Below are 7,862 nucleotides of genomic sequence, written 5' to 3'. Positions count from 1 at the left end.
AATGTCAAACTCGAGCGTGGCTGAACTGTCTGAGGGGATGAGAACATCTTGCACGTACATCAGGAAAGTGAAGTAAGGACAAGTGTCCTTAGGATGTGCTCTAAACCACTCAGGGTGTAATAAAGTACAGCTGCAGTTTTGTAAATTACTGTGCCCCATGTAGCAGGCAGTAATTGGGCTGAGGCAAGGTTGTGTTCTTCAAACCTTGCAGAGCCATGACAGCAACAGTGCAAGCTGGAGACATTTCAGCCTGGATTGTCACAGGCCCTGGTGTGTGTGCTTTTCCTGCAGTGCCAGTTAAGTACAAGGCTTGTGTAACCCCTGAATCCTTTAGCTCTGCTGCAGATGAGGGTGTGCCAAGGTGTCAGAGCAGTGCAGTGTCCCCTTCCATCCTCCTGCTTCCACAAGGAATTTGTTGGGATGGGTGGGAGGAGGTCAGGGCTGCAGCTGAGGTGGCTCAGCCAAACTGGCCAGTGTAGCTGGTGTGGCTTTGGTTTATTTCCCTTTCAGCAAATCCTAAAACACATCAGAATGTCTATCCAAGAACTTCCAACAAGAAAAAGCTTGGAGAAAAGGTTGGATAGGGTCTTGCCTGTTTGTTTCTGCTGTGTGAGTTGATGGTTGCTGCTTTGGGTGGACTGTATCAAATACACATTTGAGCCAGGGCAGAAGGGCAGTGAAGCTGGTGAGGCTAATACACAAATTCCCCCCACTGTACAGACAGCAGCATGCTGTGAAAGCCTTGCTCCACACACTGGTCTCCTTTCCCTCACCCATTCATTGCCATGATTTTCTCTGCAGTTACTGGAAGGGAGCTAGCTGCTGAAATTCTAGTGACAGGAAGGCTCTACCTTCTTGAAGGCTCAGCCTGAACTGGCTCCTGTGAGTAACAGGGACAGGAGGTGTTTGCTAGGTTAAAAATAATTGTGGTCTAGGCAAACTGTACAGAACACCATTAGTCCTGGGTGGCTTTTTTTTTAAAGTAGGCTTTTGACACAGGCAGGAGTGTCAAACAGGCAACAACACAGATAACATACAGGCAACAACAACCACATAAGTCAAATTTGGGTGTCATTTTTGGGGGTTTTTTTAATTAGGTGGTCATGTCATCACCGCACTTTGTTAGCACTGTGTGTATTCAATGTGTCAATCTAAAAAATTTCCATTTCCTTCCTGGTTTCAAGAGGAAACTGTCAGGACAAAACTAGGCAGTTTTGGGCAAAACTGGGCATTACACACCATGAAACAGATGTGATTGCAACTTACCTAGGAAGTTACCCAGAGGTGGAACAAAGTCCTTGAAGCCTTTGCCTTTACCTGTTTCAGTCACAACTTGCCAGGGATCTTCATGCAGAATCTGCCAATAATCAAAGATGCACTGGAAAAACCTGGCTGCTGGTGTTGGATCTCAAATTGGCAGTAAAATCCAGTGGGAAGGAAAAAAAAATAAATTAAAAAGGGATGGGCCAGCTACAGGAAAAAATAGGACTGGCTTATTGTGAGTTTTTGCATAGACAAAACCCTAGAACACCCTGATGGTAGCTAGGAAACACCTCCTTTCCAATTAATTCTTTGAAGCAGGTAAAAGTGAGGCCAACTCCCACTTGCAGAAGGCTCTCACGTGACCAAGTTAATTGGCAATAAAAAGTCAAAAATTCAGTTCAGACAGACAAAATGGGATATGGAGAAAAAGGTGTTTCACTTGTCACAGGAGCTGACCTGGTCAGCTTGAGCTCCTTAGGCTCTTACAAGCACCCAGAAGTGTTAATTCAGTGTTCAGACCAGCCAAGGTGAGAAATGGAGTTCTTGCACCTGCCAGCAAAGGAACAGGACACAAAACAATATGTTCAGTGACAGCCTGTCCTTCATCACGAACATGTGCCGTGTGGCTCTATTATTATCACAGCAATTACTGCAGAGAAGGTTCCAGAAGGGGAACAGGAACAAAGCACTCGACACACTCAGCCAGGCTCGGGCCCTCCAGCGTGGGAAAGGCACCAGGTACAGAGGGCTAAAAATCAAACCTGGGAAAAAAACCTCCTAAATACTCAAAACCAGCCACGCAAGTATGTAGATTATTATTTCAAGAAGTTAGGTTGCCAGTTTAGACTTTATAAGTTGGCCATCTCTCATTTCACCACTGATTACTTAAGCAGGCACCACACTGATGCTTTGAAAGGAGCCACCTCCGAAATAAAACATGGCATTTCTTGCAGTTTTTCCATGTGAGGAGTTCCAAATGTGCCCCCCTGAAACCTCCCCATGCCACAGGACACTCCAGGAGTGCATTTTTAAAAAGGGAGGAGTGAAATGGGACTCACAAACAAAGCACAGTACCAGAGGAAGGGCTCTGTTCCACAATGAAAATTATTTCAGTGGCAGCATAAGAAATATCACATTATTTTAAAGGTAGGGTGTTCTGTCCTGTCATGGAAGCTCCTTTGGCTGGCACAGTGTCCTCCTTTTAAAGCTTCAGATTTCTACTAAATTTTCTATTCTGCTGCTGCTGGTGACCAACTCTTCCTCCCAGGCTTGCTGCAAAGGAAAATCTTTGCTTAAAATGATGGAAGCCCAACCTGAAAAGAAAAAGTCTGAGTGTGCAGGAGCTGCCACATCTTTCTGGCACCCTCTGCTGGCACCAAAGCCTGGAGGAGCTGGCTGCCAGGAAAAAAGGAGTAAATTATCTGAACTGGAGATGCTCTGAACTGAGGATGTACAGGACAGCAGGCTGACAAGCAGTCTGATAAATACTGTACCAAAATAACCATCAGCTTGGCTTAGAAATATCTCTACAGCTGCAAAACTCCACTGCTCTGCCAGGATAGGTCTCACAAGTCATAGAGGTGGAAAATATTCCCCATTTTACTCTTTTGTCCTTGCACTCACATCCTTCAGCCCTGATGGCCAAGACATTTTTTAAGCAGCTGGGCTGGTATATTGCCTGCCCACCACCCAGCACTGGGGTCCGGAATTAATTTTTAAAGCAGGTTTTAAATCTTCTGATTGCTTTTAAGATAGTTAAGACAAATTGGTATGTGAAAAGCTGGGCTCAGTGATAAACAAATACTTTTAGGATGGAATGTGTTTTCCAGGCTTTTTGTGGAAAAAATTAATTTACTAAGAAAATCCAGCTATTCAAAGGCCAGAAGTTAATGTTTAAGCAGTTCAAAAAGAGTTTATTTTTAAAACCCCATTCTTTCTGCTCTTTCTGGTTTTTTGGCTACCTATTGCTTGTTATCCTAAAGGTTTAGTGACATAAAGAAAGGAGAGAAGTTATCTCCAAATAGTAACTTCCCCAGAGGAAAAGTAATTTATGAAGAACAATTTACCTATGCATCTACATTTTGCTATTTCCATTTAACCTTTTCATAACTTTAGAATAAAAAGCCTCCAGAATCACAGAATGAGGATGGTTTGGGTGGGAAAGGACCTTCAAGTCCATCCAGTGCCACCCCCTGCTATGGGCAGGGACAGCTCCCACCATCCCAGGCTGCTCCCAGCCCCATCCAGCCTGGCCTGGGGCACTGCCAGGGATCCAGGGGCAGCCACAGCTGCTCTGGGCACCCTGGGCCAGGGCCTGCCCACCCTCCCAGCCAGCAATTCCTAATTCCCAATGTGCCAAAATCTGTGCCTGCCCTCTGGCAGTGGGAGCCATTGCCTGGGTGCTGTCCCTGCCTGCCTTGTCCCCAGGGGCTGTGCAGCTCTCCTGGAGCCCCTGCAGGCCCTGGCAGGGGCTCTGAGGTGTCCCTGGAGCTTCTCTGGTGCAGCTGAGCAGCCCCAGCTGTGCCAGGCTGGCTCCAGAGCAGAGGGGCTCCAGCCCTGGCAGCAGCTCCGTGGCCTCCTCTGGACTTATTCCAACAGGTCCATGTCTTACTTGGGTGCCACAGAGGTGAACACAGGATTCCAGGTGGGAATGCTGAGTCCAGCCCCTCTCCAATGTCTTTCTGCACCACTGCATCAAAGACATTGTTCAGTGTTCAACATCAGAACAGACCTATTGTGGTTTCCTGGAAGTGAATGTGAAAACACATTTAGGTGTCTGTCTGTTGCATCTCTGGTTTTGTCATAGTTGGGTTTACAGTTGGGTTTCATGATCTTAAGGGTCTCTTCCTCCTCAGATGATTGAATGATTTGGCAGTCACAGGCCCAAGTACAGGCGGGGTGTAGAATGGATCAAGAGCAGCCCTGGGAGAAGGAGCTGGGGGTGCTGTGGGTGAGAGCTGGGCCTGCCCCAGCCTGAGCCCCCTGCCCTGGGCTGATCCCCAGCGTGGGCAGCAGGGCAGGGGGATCCTGCCCCTGTGCCCCTGGGCTCAGGTGAGAGCCCACCTGCAGAGCTGCCCCAGCCCTGGCTCCAGCAGCACAAGGAGCTGGAGCTGCTGCAGCCAGTGCAGAGGAGGCCACGGAGCTGCTGCCAGGGCTGGAGCCCCTCTGCTCTGGAGCCAGCCTGGCACAGCTGGGGCTGCTCAGCTGCACCAGAGAAGCTCCAGGGACACCTCAGAGCCCCTGCCAGGGCCTGCAGGGGCTCCAGGAGAGCTGCACAGCCCCTGGGGACAAGGCAGGCAGGGACAGCACCCAGGCAATGGCTCCCACTGCCAGAGGGCAGGCACAGATTTTGGCACATTGGGAATTAGGAATTGCTGGCTGGGAGGGTGGGCAGGCCCTGGCCCAGGGTGCCCAGAGCAGCTGTGGCTGCCCCTGGATCCCTGGCAGTGTCCCAGGCCAGGCTGGATGGGGCTTGGAGCAGCCTGGGACAGTGGGAGCTGTCCCTGCACATGGCAGGGGTGGCGCTGGATGAGCTTTAAGGTCCCTTCTGACCCAAACTACTCTGGGATTAGAGGAGAGCTCTGTCTCCTTTACAAAAAAATTAGGTGAGCTAGAATTTAATCCTAGCATTCCTCCATCGTATTCCTTCTGATCTCAACCACGCATTCTCTGAGTCTAAAATAAATACAATTTAGTTTCCCACACATCAGCATCCAGCATATAAAGATGTAAGCCAAACTTTGTGTGGTACCCCAAGGCTTTTATGTTCTTGTTTTCTCTTTGCAATACTCTGTTCAACAGTGCCAAATTACTAATTATAACACAGAACATAATCTAAATCCACTTTAGGCAGTTTTGCTCATGTGTGCAGGAGGAGTGTTATTTTTGACAGCCCTTGGTATTGTGGGGATATTTTTGCTGGTGCAGGGTAGGGTAGGTGAATGGTGATCACCTGAAGCAAGGCATGTCCAGCAGGGAGCCATCAGCACATCATGCATGGACTAGGAATCCAAAATTCACACTGGAATTTAAGCTTGTTTCAACAAACTTAGCGACAAACATCAAAATAACTTCTTGGATTCCATGCAGAAGGCCTCACCTACGGATTAATTTCAATTAAATTCTATTTAATTCTATTCAATTCAAAAAGTCATGGCAGCCATTTGAGATTTCCTTGTGACTACTTACATCTTTTAAATCTTAAAGCTATGAATAAAATATTATTTAGAACAAGTAATTTGGACACAACTCCATGTTTGAATTACTAAAAACCATCACTCATTGCCTTCTGTATTTCCTTGGGCTGGTGGCTTACATTCCAGCCAAAGGTTGTGATCTTGGGTTATATTAAGCTCCTAAAAAAAAGCCATAAATGCCCTTCAAAACAGTACTATACAGTACTAAAAAGGAAAAGGTCCATGGATAGCCATATTTTATGGTTGTATTTTCCATATAGAGAATATTAAAAATAAACCCAAATGTTTTATTAAATCTCTGGCCACTTGTCACAGTGATGTGTTAGGATTTCCCTTCTCCAGTGAAGAGTTAAAGAAATTTACACATCCCCTGGAAACCCTTTTCCTGTGGGTTTTAACAAATCTGAGGAGAACGTGAGTTACAAAGGGAACTAGTTGGTTTCTTAATTTCTCTTCTCTTAGCATTCAAAGTGCTGATGTGCTTCCAGGCATTGCTCTTCCAGGGGCTGACTGGAATTCAATCTTTTTGAGTACACTGGAATCCGTGAGGGCCCACAGAAATCTCATTTTGATTGCACAGACACAGCATTTGTATCAGCATTGCACTGACACCTTGAGAAGAGGCAGGGAGGCAGTGCTGGTGTCTCTTTCTAGTAGGAAATAAAAGATTCCCTCTTTTCTTAGACCTGGTGTGTGCTTTGTGTGCTGCACCACGCTCACATCCTGTTATCTCCCCGGCAGATCCAGTGCAGTACATTCCCAGCACATTATTTCAGATTGTGGCATTCCTGACACACAAATTTGGCACTGACCAGGTTGTAAAAGGACAATTGGATATGTTATTGCAGGTAACAGACTGCTCATATTCTTCTTCTGTCCCACATTTTTCACACTGTTCTTTTTTTTCTAATATGTACAGAAAGCATGGACCTATTTAAAAGAAGGTTGGATGTCCTAAGGATGTCCTAAGGATGTCCTAAACTAAACAAAAAAAAAGGTCTATGCTTACCCTCTTGCAATCAAATCAAGTAAAATAGTATTTTACCTTAAAAACAGGATCCAGAACTAGCTGGCAGAATGTCCTCAGCAACTTCTTTCCATCTGGGCTAGAGGCTGATTTGCTGAGTTTTCCAATTGCTGGATCAAAATATCTGAAGAAGATGTTTATTTTTACTCATCCAGTTTGAACTTGCGGAGTATCCATTTCCCCTGCAAATTTCCACTCAGTTACTTTTAAAAGAAAGCTTCGCAAACTTTCACATTTCAGCAGAGATTCAAATAACAGAAGGTGGCTCATTTCAGTATAGAATAACTGCTAGAAGCCTGTGGAGGCAAAGGATGGCTTTTTTGTTAATTTAGGCCTTTGATTTATTGACTGATTGATTGATTTTACTATAAACACTCATTCTTCCAGGTTGGACAGGGTTTGGAACAACCTGGTCCAGTGGGAGTGTCCCTGCCCTTGGCAAGGGGTTGGAACAGATGACTTTTAAGGTGTCTTCCTACTCAAACCATTCTGAGATTCTTTAATTTCTTGGCTTTTACAGGGAAATAGGCACTTAAGGTAACTTTGCTGTCCAGAATTCTCCTAGTCCACCCTGCTACCTCTAACTGCCTCTTGAAGCCTTGCTAAAATAATTTAGAAAGAGAAATCCTGGAGGAACCTGTAAGCTACATGAGTCAGGGTAGGCCAATTTATTATAAGGCACCAAAAGACAAGTAAATACATTGAACTTTCACACTTGTATAAATCATTCTGTTAACAGCAAGCTGTGTACACAGCTAATAGCAAATTGAGCCTGTTGATTTCAACAATTTCAGGTTCATTAAATGCACAAAAATACTCAGTGGAATCATAAGACTGGGTTTGGTCCATAATCTTGTGTTTGTACATTAATTTTACCTGTGCAGGCCAATGAAATAATTCAGGTTCTGAAGCTGTGATGGCGAATCTTTTCTCTCTGCTCTTGCAGAGAAGAGAAGGCACACTCGGAATATCCGCACGACAGGAAATTTCCCTTCTCAGAGTCGCGGTTAAACACTCAGATGTTTAAATATTCTCGTTGCAGGAATTCCAAACTCCCTGCAGGGGCTGCCTGGGGGAGTTTAGCTCAGCAGAAGCACTTGTATGCGCCGCTGACGTCCTCAGAGTGTCACTGTGGTACCTCAGCATGCATCCATGTGCAGCCTTCCCTCTGCCTCCTCTCCACCCCAGAGCCCTCTCACCATCTCTTCTGCTTCATTCCAAGCAAGAGTTTCCCTTCCATACGGCGGGGATGTTTATGGCAAAGGTTAAATTGAAACTTGAGAAACGCATCTGTAAGGCTCCGAGTAGGATCTGGGGGATTATAGCTTTGTGGCGAGTGTTAATTGAATTGTTGGTGAACTTTCTCTGGCGTTTAG

The sequence above is a fragment of the Melozone crissalis genome, unplaced genomic scaffold (genome assembly GCF_028551555.1).
Source record: "Melozone crissalis strain CALT ecotype California unplaced genomic scaffold, PUWL_Pcris_2 ptg000036l_1, whole genome shotgun sequence".
NCBI lineage: Eukaryota > Metazoa > Chordata > Aves > Passeriformes > Passerellidae > Melozone > Melozone crissalis.
Note: the sequence above shows the minus strand (reverse complement) of the source record.